The sequence below is a fragment of the Vombatus ursinus genome, unplaced genomic scaffold (genome assembly GCF_900497805.2).
Source record: "Vombatus ursinus unplaced genomic scaffold, bare-nosed wombat genome assembly UNPS02014864.1, whole genome shotgun sequence".
NCBI lineage: Eukaryota > Metazoa > Chordata > Mammalia > Diprotodontia > Vombatidae > Vombatus > Vombatus ursinus.
Window position 1 is genome coordinate 3,922,121 of NW_020954642.1, and position 14,274 is coordinate 3,936,394.

The 14,274-nt window shown below is 41.6% G+C and overlaps 1 protein-coding gene across 2 annotated transcripts in view; it reads left to right on the forward strand.

Annotated features, from left to right (window-relative positions):
* LOC114027891 (cadherin-5-like) overlaps positions 1-14,274 on the forward strand; it is a 49,998-nt gene that overhangs the window by 6,089 nt on the left and 29,635 nt on the right. The gene's annotated exons all lie outside the window — the stretch shown is intronic.

A 14,274-nucleotide genomic window follows, 5' to 3' on the forward strand; every position in this document is an offset into this window, starting at 1 on the left:
CGGGACCAACCTGGATGATTGTTTTGCTGAAACAAAAGCAGGATGTGAAAAACAGGAAAGCAGGAGGAGTCATGTTTAGTTTTAAACTTAGAAGCACCAGTGACTCATGGCCCTTTGCTAAGACAAAGTAGGGGATGAGAGATCATTCTCAGGTGGAGAAGCTGGTCAAGGTAGCAAGAGTCAAATAAAAATCTATTTTATCAGTTGGTTATTTTCCTTGCCCACTGCTGGTGTGCAACTATTGGAGTTTTTCTCCTCTCTTTCCAGTAACAAAAGGGAACCATGGCCAAATCAGTCAGTGGACAAGCATTATAAGTACTATGTGCCAGGCACTGTGCTAAGCATTGAAAGTACAACAAAAGGCAAAAAGAAGCCCTGCCCTCATGAGCTTACACTCTAATGGGGGAGGCAACATGAAAATAACTGGGTGAGTACAAGATAAAAACAGAGTAGATAGATGTGAAGCAATCTGAGAGGATAACACCCCCCCCCACCACCCAGGTTACTTCTACACTGGCAAAATCAGTCACAGAGCTACAAACTCTCAGTCTTGGTAGGGACATCAGAGGTGTTGTTGTTGAGTTATTTTTTCAGTTGTGTCTGACTCTTTGTGACCCCACTTGGTGTTTTCTTGGCAAAGATACTGGAGTGGTTTTTCATTTCCTCCTCCAGTTCATTTGACAGATGAGGAACTGAGGCAAACTGGGTTAAGTGACTTGCCCAGGGTCACACAGCTCGTAAGTATCTGAGACCAGATTTGTACCCAGGAAGATGAGTCTTCCTGACTCCAAGCCCAGCACTCTATCTGCTACGATGGCAGCACTTAACTGCCATTGCATCAGAGGTCTAAACCACATCTGATTAGGGATTCCCTCTATATCCTCTAACATCCCCCCCAAATGGTCATCCCCTTAAATACTTCCAGTGATGGAAATCACACTATTTTCCAAGGCAGCCCAGTCTACTTTTGGTTCAAATTGTAAGCAAGTTCTTCTTTGTATTGGGAGAGAAATCTACCCCTGTACAATTTACAGAATCATAGAATTTACAGCTAAAATGGGAACTCAGAGATAACTGATCCGAGACCCTCATTACCTCCATTGCTTTTCATGTTGCCATTTTGGGACAATGAAGAACAAAACTAATTTATCCACTACATAATGGCCCGCAAATATTTGACTGTCCACTATATTATTTTCTTATCTGAGATCCCTAATTCCTTCAGCAGATACTCATATGGCAGGACCTCTGATGCCCTCAGAATCCTGGTCACCTGCCTCAAGACACAGTTCTATTTTTCAATGTCCTTCTAAAAATGTTTTGTCCAGGCCTAAATAAGATTCTCCAAATATGGACCAATGGAGGCAGAAGACAATAGGATCTTCACCTCCCCAGTAATGGATACTGTATCTCTCTTTCTGAGATCTAGGACAGCACAAAGTTTTTTGGCTGCCATATCACACTGTTGACTCCCACTGACCCTGAAGTCCACTAAAACCACCAGATTTTCCCCATGGAATGCTATCTTGCCCTTCTTTCATACTCATACTTTTGAGGTGGATTTTTTAAAAGCTCAAGCATAGGACATTTATCCCTATTAAGCTCCATCTTTGTGGATGCTATAGATGTTTTTAGATTATTCCTATTTCATGGATGAGAAAACTGAGGCTCAGAGATACTAAGTAATTTGGTCACAGTCATAGGGTTTGAGCCCATTTCTCTTATGGTTCTTTCAGTTCCCTTTCCACTACAACACATGCACCTCTTTCTCTAAGAGTAAAAAATGTGAATGGCTATTGTGAAAATTGGCTGAAGGAACAGGAGAACATGTTAGCTGCCTTCAAGGACTGGTCATGTCAAAAAGGGCTTAGACTTGCTCTGCTTGGAGTAATTGTATAAGGTGCAGAAAGTCTGATTTTGTCACATTGTAAGAAAATCCAGCAAGATGGCTCAGTGGATAGAGCCCTGGGCCTGGAATCAGGAAGACCTGAGGTTAAATCCAGCCTCATGCTAACTAACTGGGTGACCCTGGGCAAGCCACTTAACTTATGTTTGCCTCAGTTTCCTCATCTGTAAAATGAGCTAGAGAAGGAAATGGCAAACTAGTATCTTTGCCAAGAAAACTCCAAACGGGGTCATGAAGAATCAGACATGACTGCACAAGAACAACAAAGAAATTACATGATTTACAGCCATAGGACAACATGAGAAGACTATCAATGTTAATAAAGATGGACCCTTGTCTCAAGGTCTGTTGTTCCCAGGAACTCTGACTTCAGTCTGGCACTGTATAAATGTTTGTTCTCCTATACTTTTCCCTCCCCTTCATCCAAGTCATTGATGAAATATTGAATAGAATGAAGCCAAGCATAGATCCCAGGAACAATCCAATAGAGACCCCCATTCAGGTTGCTATCATGCAACCACCACTGCTTGGGTCTCATTAATCAGTCAGTTTCAAATCAACTTAATTGTGCTATCATGGCGCCAACATCTCTCCATCAAGGGAACAAGTACACCATGAAAGACTATCAAATGCCTTGTAAAATCTAGGTATTCAATGTCTATAGCATTCCCTGAACTTGGCAGCCCAGTAATCCTACCAAAAAAAGGAAATAAGGTCAAGCTGAAATGACTTATTCTTGTCGAACCTATAGTATTCACCCCACTCTTTTCCAAGTACTCACATACCATTCATTTAACCGTAAGTCCAAAATTTTTCCAGGAATCAAAATCAAGCTTACCAATCAATATTCAGTCAAGATACTGGTGTGCTAGACACTGGGCATACAAAGACAAAAATGAGACAATCCTTGGGTTGAAGAAGCTTGCACTCTATCAGGGGAGATAAGGTGTACAAAATAATATAGATATGAAATAAATCCATGATCATTTTAGAAGGGAGATACTGGCAGCTGGGAGAATCAGGAAAGATCTAATGTAGGAAGTGGCATTTGAGTCAAGCTTTAAAGGAAGCTACGGATTCTAAGAAATGGAGGCAAGGACTGGGCATGAGGGAAAAGCCTACACAAAGCAAAAAGGTTGGGAGGTAGAATGTAGTGAGTAAGGAAACCCCACTCAGGCCAGTTGTGCTAGACTTCAGGATATATGAAGGGAAGTAACGTATAATTAGACTAGAAAGATAGGTTGAAGCCAGGTCACAAAGGGCGATTAAGTGGCACATTCGGCCTGGATTCAGAAAAACCTGACTTCAGATCTGGCCTCAGCATAAGATGAGCTGTGTGACCCTAGGCAAGTCACCTAACCCTCCATTTGCCTCAATTTCTACTCCCAGGGTTATTGTGAGGATCAAATGAGATGTTTGTAAACCACTTAGTACAGTGTCTTACTTCCTTACTTTAAATGTCAAACAAAGGAATTATGTTTAATCCTAGCGATGATAGGGAGGAGCCATTGGAGTTTATGGAGCAGGATAGTGACATGGTCAGACCTGCGCATTTGGAAAATCACCTGTGCAGTGGTATGCAGGAGGGACTACAAAAGAAAGAGACCAGGTAGGAAGACCAGTTAAGAGATTGTTGAGATAGTCCAGGTGAGAAGTGATAAGGGCCTAAATTGTGGCAGTGGCCATGTGAGTGAAGAGAAGAGGATGGATGTGAGACACATTATAGAGGTAGAATCAACAAGATGGCGACTGATTGGATATGGAAGGTGAGGAAGAGTGAGAAATCCAGGGTGACCCCCAGGTTGCAAACCTAGATAACCAGGTTTGAAGATTCTACCCTCTTTCCTTCTTTAAAAAATGGGACATTTTAGGAAGATATCGACCAGCTAAAATACATCCAGAGGAGGGCAACCAAGATTGTAAAGTGGTCATCTACCACTTTCGATAACTTACATCATATGATCCTTATAAGGACTGGTCGTGTGAAAGAAGATTTGCACCACTTTGACTAATTGTACAAAGTGCAGAATGTCTGATTTAGTTACATTGTAAGGAATTCCCATGATCTGTAGCCACAGGGCATCATCAGAAAACTTTAAAAAGATGGGCTCTTGTCTCAGGGAGAAACTCAGGGTCATTAAAAAACACTTTATAATTTCCCAGAGGCAATGCAACCCTATCTCACTAACTCATTCAACAAGTATTTTTATTGTAACTACCATCTGAAGCTATGTGGACTAGGAGGACTCCTGTTGAGTCCTAGACCCAGTTCTTTGTCCATTTGCATTTGTCCATGAGAGGGAACATTAGATTCTCTGAAGAACTGAAATTAAGGATCAACTAAAAGGCAATGTGGACATACATGGTGGGCATGAGCAAGAAAGAGAGAGCAAAGAATGTCTGCAGAGAAATGTGTCACTGGAAAAATACAGGCCAATTCTATAACAAACCTGACCTGATCAATGGACAGCTCATAGTGGCAGAAGAACTGGAGAAAGGGCTCCAGTATATTGAGTGAATCTCCTGGGTCAAACTTATGGGAAGATTTGGATCTAAGTTGCACAGGATGGACCAGCATAGATGTGTTGAAATTGGCATAGGATGATATGATTATAGATTTAGATCTAAAAAATTTTGGAGACCATTGACTCTAGTCCCTTCATTTTATAGAGAAGAAAAACAAGTCACAGAGAGGTTAAATGATTTTCCTAGGGTCATGCAGTTAGTAAGAGGCAGCTGGTGACTCAGTGAGTAGAGCACTGGACCTGGAGTCAGGAAGACCTGAGTTCAAATCCAGCCTCAGACATTTCCTAGCTGTGTGACTCTGGGCAAGTCACTCAACCTCTGTTTGTCTTAATCCATTGGAAAAGCAAACCATTCCAGTATCTTTGCCAAAAAAAAAAAAAAAAACACCATAGGGGCAGCTAGGTGGCACAGTGGATAGAGCACCAGCCCTGGATTCAGGAGGACCTGAATTCAAATCTGGCCTTAGACACGTAACGCTTACTAGATGTGTGATCCTGGGCAAGTCACTTAACCCCATTGCCTAGCCAAGAAAACAAAAACAAAAAAAAAACCTGTGAACAGTATGGTCCATGGAGTCATGAAGAGTCAGACATGACCAAATAACAACACAGCTAGTAAATGTCTTAGGTGGGTTTGGAATCTAGATCTTCCTGACTCCAAGTCTAGTGCTGTATCCACCAGACTAAACAATCTATCATTAGAAGGAGTGTCCACATGGCAAAAGCCAAGGATCCATTAGAGTATTGGATTAAGAAAATTAGAGCTGTACAAAATGGAATTGGCTCCTTTAGGATGAAGATTTTCAAGACCAGCTTAGATGGTTATTTGCTAGAGATGTAAAAAGGATTCAAGTGTAGACTGGCATCCAAATAATGTCAAGGGAACTATAGGAAAGCTTTCAGGATGTTGGGCATGTCCTCTGTGGTGGATTGCCTAGAGGACATAAACAAGAGATACACAGGATAGACCGGCAAGGACAGGCCATTATCTCCATCACTGGAAGGAGTACCCCGCATCAATAATATGATAAATCTATTGAGGTTGAAGTTGCACATGGACTAGACCACTGAGTCCATGACAGTGGAGTGTTCCCCAATAGTGAAATTCCATGATTTTATGAATCTGTATATAAAGATGCATTTAAGACCCTGCTTTTAAGTATATGCTATCTTGCATCTTTTCACTTCGATTCAACAAAGATAAATTACATGCTGTTTGTGTCAAGGTAATGTCTCAGACACTTGGGATATTAAAAAAAAAATAGCCCCTGCCTTCAAAGAGATTTTATTCCCCTGGGGGGTGCAATGCTTCCACATTTTATGCAAATACAAAGTAATTTCAGGAGAGAGAGAACATTAACAAATAGTGAGGCAGGGTCAGAAAAGAGATAGGAAGGGTTAGATGGTGGATCTACCACTACACTTAGAATCAGGTTGATGGAAAAAAAGGAAGGAGGGAAGGAAGTAAGAAGGAAGTAGCATAGAGAACCAGACTGGGGAGGGCCTTAAATGCTAGGTTGAGATACCTGTATTTTATCCCCAAGTCAATAGCAAGCCCCTGAAAAGAATCTTTAATTGTTCAGTATCTTGGTTCCCCTGCTATAATGTAAGCTCTTAGATGTTTCATGAGTTGTTTGTAAGGAAAGCATTTTGTAAACTGTAAAGTGCCATAAACGTGTGAGCTTTCATAATTATTCATCACCAGTTTATATAATCTCAGTTCTCTAGAAGTTGAGCAAAGAGGGAGATGATGGGGGCCTAAAGTTGTCAGAGAAGGCAGTCCTTGAGCTAAGCCAGGGTTATTATGATTAATAATAGAAAGACAATTCTGCAGTACTTTAAGGTTTATAATTTTTCTTTTTTTTCTTTTCATCCTTGTGAAGGAGGCAATGCATGTGTTAGCAACCCCATGTTATATTAATTAGTCCATCAATCAAAAAGTATTCATTAGGTGTTTACCATGTGCCTGACACTGTGCTAGGCACCTGAGAGACAGACGAAAATGAAACAATGCCTGTCCTCAAGGAACTTACATTCTATCAGGATAAACAACATCTACTCATCTAAGTACAAGCACAACATGTACAAAGTAAAATACCCAGTAATTTAAGGGAGTTCTAGCAGCTGAGACATTGGGGAGGGGAATCAGGACAGACCTCTAGTATATAAATTCTTAATCTGGGATAAATGGACCCCTGTTTCAGGGGTCCATGAACTTGAATGGGAAAAAAAATCACATCTGTATTTCCCATATAATTGATTTCCTTTGTAATCTTATGTATCTTATTTTATGAGTTTAAAGACAGTTTAAAGTCTGAGGAGGGGTCCACAGGCTTCACCAGACCACCAAAGAAGTCTACTAAAAAGGTTAAGAACCCCTCCTCTAGAAGGAGGTAGTACCTGAGATGAGCTTTGAAGGAGTCAAGAGATTATAAGAGGCAGAAATAAAGAAAGAGCATTCTGGGCAAGGGAGACAGCGTTCAACTCAGAGAGATACATTGACTCACAGTCACTTTACTAGTAAGTGACAAGGTTAGGATTTGAACCTAGATCTTTGGACTTCAAATCCAGTGCTCTCCATTATAGGATAAGAATGAAGGAAAGTGAATAGTTAAATGATTTGTTCTTCCTTTATGCACCTTTCCTAACTCTCCCGTCCCCAGATGACTGGACAGTCGAAGCATGAGGAACCAAAATTAGATTGGGTGGATTCCTTCCCAGCTGCTAAAGGAGAAGGACCAAGCACTCAAATGATCCACTTCTAAAGTAGGTCAAAGTTGGGCCCATTCTGTGGCCACTGATTCAACGGGAGGCCACAGACTCCCAGTGAATCAGGGGTCACAGAATATGACAGGGCTCTAGTAATAGATTTGTAGAAGAATAACAGAAATCTTGATCTAGAGGGGGGGGAAAACCAGGAACCTTGATTTAGGGGAAAAAAGGAAAGAAATAAAACTTTAACCATGTAGTTTAGTCCTCTCAACAGAGTGAAGGCAAGCAACCATGTCAGCAGAGAGGCAAGGGGGGAGCTAACATGTGGACGAAGCCTGCGCTACGGATAATCTGCAAAATGGATAATTGAGAGTCATGAAAAGCAATAATTCTCCAGATGTGGCTTGACCAGGGCAAAGTATGAGGGACTTTGGTTCAGCTCTATCACATTTAGGGAGAGGCATTCACAAGGTAGAGAATGATCAGAGGAGAGTGCCAGGATCATAGCATAAGATCAGCTGAAGGAAGAAGAGAAGAGATGCTTCACGGAGTCATAATATCCATCTTCAAGCAAGAGAGACTTTCAAGGAGGAAAGATTAAACTTGTTTTGATTAGCCCCAGAAAAAAAAATAATAGCAATGGCCTACAAGTTGGCCCAAACCTGGTTTCTTTAGTGTAAGGAAATCCCAAGGAGGAAAGTCCCTCTTAACAATGATGATGGGGAGCTGTCCTACAAATTATCATCTCAGATAGTGGTCTCAGGTGGGTCCATCTGGGAGGATAACAGATTTATTAAGGGTAGCGATGGTCTGAATAGAGCTATGGGAAGCTATGGGAAAGCAAATTTTGATTTGGCATAAGAAGAAACTTTCTAAAAATTAGGCCCAGAGGTATAGCTAAAAATTTTGGAATCTAGGAAAAAGAAGGGAATAAGTATGTGTGTGTGTGTGTGTGTGTGTGTGTGTGTCTGTATACCCATACACACACACACACACATACACATATATATGTATCACCCATTATATATATATCATGATATATATATATATATCTCACATACTATACATATATATAAACACCTACTATATTATATGTGTGTATACACACATATATATAGTACCTGCTATGTGCCAGGCACTGTGCTAAGTACCATGTATATATATACATACATACATACATACATACATACATATACATCTATATATATATTTTTTTCCTCACAGCAACCCTTCAAGGTAAATGCTATTATTATCCCCATTTTACATTTGAGGAAACTGAGGCAGACAGAAGTTAAGTGATTTACGCAGGGTCACACAGTTAATAAGTGTCTGAGGTCAGTTTTAACCCAGGTCTTCCTGACTCTAGGGTAAGCAGCTGCTTCTGGGCACATCTAGGGCCAGAGGCAAGAAGCAAGAAATATACTTGCAAATCCACTTTTTATGAGAAGTTAGGGAAGAGATACTGGGTCATAAGACCTGATAAGGATAGAGACTCCAGTATACCAGCCCAAAACAAGGAAACAAAGACCCTGGGGCAATGGCCTCCACAGGCAAAAGACCCATAGAGTAACCCAATGTTGCTTCTAGGGAAACTACTGCTTTTAAGATCGTGTCTCCTCCCACCACCACCACCAAGGGGAGGAAAGAGAGAACAATCAAAAAATAAATTTTTGAAACTGATTATTCTTGTGACTAGATGTTAGGATGGGCTGTTTCAATGATGCTGAAGGAGTGTAAATGCTGTCAGCACCCTCTAGATTTTGGTGCCCTAGGGCAATGTCACTCTTACCCCGCTTCAGCTATAGCTCTGACCCCATCAGACCCAGTATCAGAGTTGACTCAAAGTAGAACAACTTCAGAAGGTAATGAATCCACGCCCCCCATCACTGGACATCTTTAAGAATAAGCTATATGACCACTTAGTAGGGATGTTGAAGAAGGGATGTCTACTCCAATATAAGTTGACTAATTCTAGGATTCTGTTTGGGAAAAGGAAGAGAAAGGAAGAAGATGAGAAATCTGCCCTTCAGTGACCTGGAAAAGTAAAGGCATCTCCCTAAATATCTAATAATAATAATGGCTCAGCAGCCACCCATAGTGGGGAGGAATATTCATAATAATAACAAGGACTCCCATTTACATGAACTTTTAAGGTTCACAAAGTGCCTAAAGTGCAAGCCTCTTCAAAAATATTTCTTTCTTCTGCCCACATGGCACCATCAGAAGAATCTTTTGTAGACACAATTCCCTTGAAGGTAGAGGATCTATTTCTGACTCTGCCATTGACTTAGGATAATTTCTTTCCCTTTTCTGGGACTCAGTCTCCCCAACAAACAGAGCTAAAATCTGCACCACCTCCCTTACAGGATTGTTGTAAGGAATGTGCTCCAAGTGTTGTAGGAATGGGGGTGATGATTGCAAGGATAATTACTCATCAGAGACTAGAGGGAGTGGGCAATGGGGAGTGGCTGAAGCCCTTCCCCTCTCACCACCACAGGCCCACAACAAAAACATGTTCTGTTATCTCTTCCTGTTGGCCTCCTAACTCCTGAACCTGGAAACCCCAGCTCCATGGGGTTCTCTAAGGGGATCTCCATGGGGAGAGTCCAGAGGCCAATGGGAAGTGGTTACACACAGCTGGGCTGGGCGGGCTGGGGAAGACAGTGGGGTGCGTACATACTCCCACCTAGGATCATTCTTTCGGTTCTGCCAAAATTAAATCCTGCCTCTCCATCCCAGTACTGACCCTGCTCCCTAGGAAGCTTCTTTCTTCATGCTTTAGTTTCAACTGTCAGCTTCCAATAATCTGCTTCTTGCCTTTAATTAAGATGGAAGGGACAGCCGCTGGGTTGCTTAGAACATTGCTGTCGCTTGACTCCAGTAGAGAAGAGAGTGTGTACCCACAATCGGTGTGTATTTGTTTGCTTTTGTCTTTGTGGGAGCATGGAAGCAGTGTGATATAAAAGAAAGACTGGGGATCTCTCAAAAATTAAGGTGAATGGGGGGAAATTCCAGGGATGCAGATTTCAGACCAAAGCAAGTAAGAAGTTGGCAGCTATTAGAATTTGTTCAAGATAGAGTGGGCTGCTTCATGAAGCAGTAAACTGCCCTTCACTGAAGGTTACCAAGCAGAGGCTAAATGAGCATTTGTTGGGGCTACTGTCAAAGGAATTCTTGCGTCAAGAAGGACATAGGCACAAATGGCCTCTTTTGGCCCTGCAAACTGAGATTTGAGGATTCTTGGGTTGGGGAGGCAATAGGTGCCAGAGAATTTGGAGTCAGAGGATTGGGGCAAGAAACCCAGCTCTGTCATATAACCAATTTGAGCTTAGGCAAGTAGCTTCACTTTGGGGTGCCTCAGTTTCCTCCTCTGTAAAATAAAGGGGTTTTAATTAAATGGTCTCTTAAATCCCTTCCAGCTCTGAACACTATAATCTTCTTACCCTAGAACAATATTTATTCAATTCCCTTTTATATCACACTTCTCAGAGGCAGGGAGACTGACTAGTAGAAAGCAGAGAGCTCAAGAGGAAGAAGGAATAACTGGCAACAGGATGAATGATCATGGCAAAGCAAGAGAAGGGAAATGGGGAAAATTAAAGGGCAGTGAATTTCCCATTGGGCTAGCTTTTCTTCAGCCAGAAAAGTTACTTATCTTACATAGTTACAAAGCTCCAAGCCTCAGCCAAGGTCCTGGGTCCCTTACACTGAAGATCTATGTGCTCTTCCCTAAAAGGCATCTATTTTCACACTGCCTTTCTTTTTCATTCATAGTTAAGGGCCAGGGGAGAAAAAACTCAAAGACAGATTCGTATAGAATATTTGTTTAACCTATTGTGATCTGTTTGAGGGCAGAAACTGTCTTCTGCCTCTGTATCCCCAGCATTTAGCCTAGTGCTTAGCACAATAATAAATGTTTACAGACTGACTCTCCTTTCTTAAGTTCACTAATATGGAGACCAAAATGTGGGTGGGATATGTATATGCAAAGAGACTCAATCAGAGCTGGTGAAACAGAAGTCGGAAATGGGCAAAGATGTTGACATCAGATTAAATTCATTTCTCCTCTGTTTTAGCCCCTGGGATAGGACACAAAGGAGTGCATGGACAAAGGCATTTTGACAATGAACATATAAAGGATTTTCTGTATTCGGTCAAAGTCAAAATCCTTCCACCAGCTAATGTTCGACAATAATCAGTGTATCATTTCCTGATCTAACTGTTGCCTCTTGTCTACATCAGCAGCTGTTAGCACATCAGATCTGTGAGTTTATTAAAGTGAAAATTTTGCTCAGGAATCGCAAGTTGGATTGCTTGGTTAGCTGTTCTGGTCATGCAGTCAAGCAATAACCATTATGTGTCAGGCAAGATGTGCTAATAGTCCTTAATGAGGATGAAGGTAAATGAACATACCACTTGAAAATAAATGGGTCAGCAGAGGTGAAATTTAAATGTGTTGATAATTGGCAGGTGGTGGATCACAATGGAAAGTGCTCTGGATTTAAATCTGAACTGAGATTACAAACCAGATATTGGAACATTTATGAACTGTGTGACCACTGGCAAGGAAGACAGAATGAGTTATGAAGTCAAGGGCTGGACTTTGGGGCAGAAAGACCGAACTTCAAATACTGATTGAGATACTTACTAGCTATATGAACTTCTTTGGATCTCAATGACCTCAACTATAAAACAAGAGGATAGAGTATAAGCATTTACATAGCACCTATTGTGTGCCAGGCACTGTGCTAAGTGCTTTTTACCAATATTAACTCATTTTGTCCTCACAACAACCCTGGGAGGTAAGTGCCATTATGATTCCCACTTTACATTTGAGGAAACTGAAGCAGACAGAGATTAAACGACTTGCCCAAGGTCACACAGATAGTCTTATACTGAGGCCAGATTTGAACTTAGGTCTATCCCTGACTCCAGGACCAGCTGTATCCACTGTGCCACCAGCTGCCTTTTAACGCAATATATACAATGACCTCTACAGTCCCTTCCAGCTATGATTCTACAAACTCTCTATATCTGTTTTCTCATCTATAAAATTGGAATAACAAGAGTGCCACTAACTACTTCACAGGACAGTGAAAAAAAAAAACCAAACACTTTGTAACAATTGTAAAAGTACCATAGATATAAACCATCATTATCATTGTTTGTTGATGGACAAAAGACCCCCTCAAAGGACTTTCCCCTTGTGTAGACTATCTCACTCTGTCCCCTGCATTTAAAGATAACAGTGGTGAGAAAGTACTTTTCTTGTGTGCACAAATGTGGCAGAAAAGACAGACATAGAATCCCAAGGCATGTCCACCTTGTTCCCAAAATTACATTTCACAGGTAACCTCTAAGTATGTATAAGGCTGGATAGCCTTTCTAAATCATATCCTTCACCCTTTGGGACCCAGAAACTAACTCTTTCCTGGGGGAATCAATCAGTCAATCAACAAGCATTTATTGGCACCTACTATATGCAAAGACAAAAGGAAATACAATCCCTGTCCTCAGAGATTTACCATGGCGGGAGGGGAGGATAGGTACCAAATTCATTCAAGGCAATGGTGGGAGATACTAGAAACCTGAAGGATCAGGAAAGATATCATGAGCCTTCAGGAATAGTAAGGTGAAGAGTTTGCCTAGAACACAGAGAGAGAAGAGGGTGTAAGAAGAACGTGTAATAAGGGTGGAAAAAGAGGTTAGGGTCAGGGTTATGAAAGGCTTTAAAATGTCAGTCAGAGGAGTATACATTTGAACCTGGAGGTCCTAGGGAGCCATCCATGTTACTAAGACAAAAAGTGATATAGTCAGATCTATCTTAGAAAGATTGATCTGGGGGCAGCTATGTGGAGAGGGGAGGAGGACTGAAGGCAGGGAGACCAATTAATTAGGAAGCTATTTCAATGATCAAAAGCCAAGAAGATGTATGGATTAAAATGGTCTAACCTACAAGAAAAGAAACTGAGGCAGAGCTCTGAGCCAATGACTCTTTATTAAAGGGTCATGGTCCCCTCTAATGAAGTGGATCTCACATCTTCCTCCCTATCTGAGATGCTCCATTCTTCCTGGGCCTTATTTCTATAAGGCTTGATACCAGATTTGATATCCAAACATTCTAAAGGAGCTATACAAAGTACAGAGTCCCATTGGTTGATAGACTTTGTTTCGTGGACCAAAAATGATGCATCAGCTAGAAATGGTACGTCAGCAGTGGAGGGTCTCAGCTTGGACAAAGCATGGGGCTTCTCCACTGACTAAGTGGGCATAAGATGGGCATAAAATGGTCACCTTACGTTGAACGAGAGAGAATGGTCCAGAGGTACAAAAATAAGTTGGAGGACTTTCCATGTAATTGAATCACCTCCGCCACACTGGGCTTGGTCACCATGACAAGGAAAAACAAGGGTGGAGGGCCTCTAGTTAGTTAGTTTCCTAGGATTAAGCATGTGAACTTATAATCTGCATCTCACAGCTCTGGGACCTAATATACAGAATTTATAATCACTATCCCTACGGAATCATAGCAAACTGATTAATACTGATGGGAATAAAGTAGTAATTCATCCAAATGAATTATTTCTCACAAGGGTCTGAGCTAGGATGGTGACCATGTGAGCCAAAAGGAAGAAAAGGATTCCAGATATGTGTCAAGGGGACAGGAATGACACGATTTGGCAATGTTGTCCGGGAAAGGAGGAAGTGGGAGGGGGCTTGAGGAAGTGGTCAAATTAGTCAAAGCTGATTCTGAGGTTTCTGAGTCTGAGTGATTAGGAAGATGGTGGTGCCATCAACAGATGGACAAAAGGATGCTGAAAGGAGGGGCAGGTTTAGGGGGAAGGTATGAGCTCAGGTCTGGATGTGCTGAGTGTGAGATATTGGTGGGTAGGGAAGTCCTCCCAGCAATTGGAAATTCGCTCTCCCATTAATGGTGGCTAAGCTCTCAGCTGACTCTTCTAGGGATCTATGGTGGGACTTATCTCTGCAGGCCTGGGCTTGAAGTCAGAAGATCTGGGTTCAAATTCTTAGCCCACTATTTACTGGACAAATCACATCCTTTTCCTGTCCTCAGTTTCTTCATTTTGCTGTGTAGGTAACACAGGAATAATGAGACCCCAGAGTATTAAT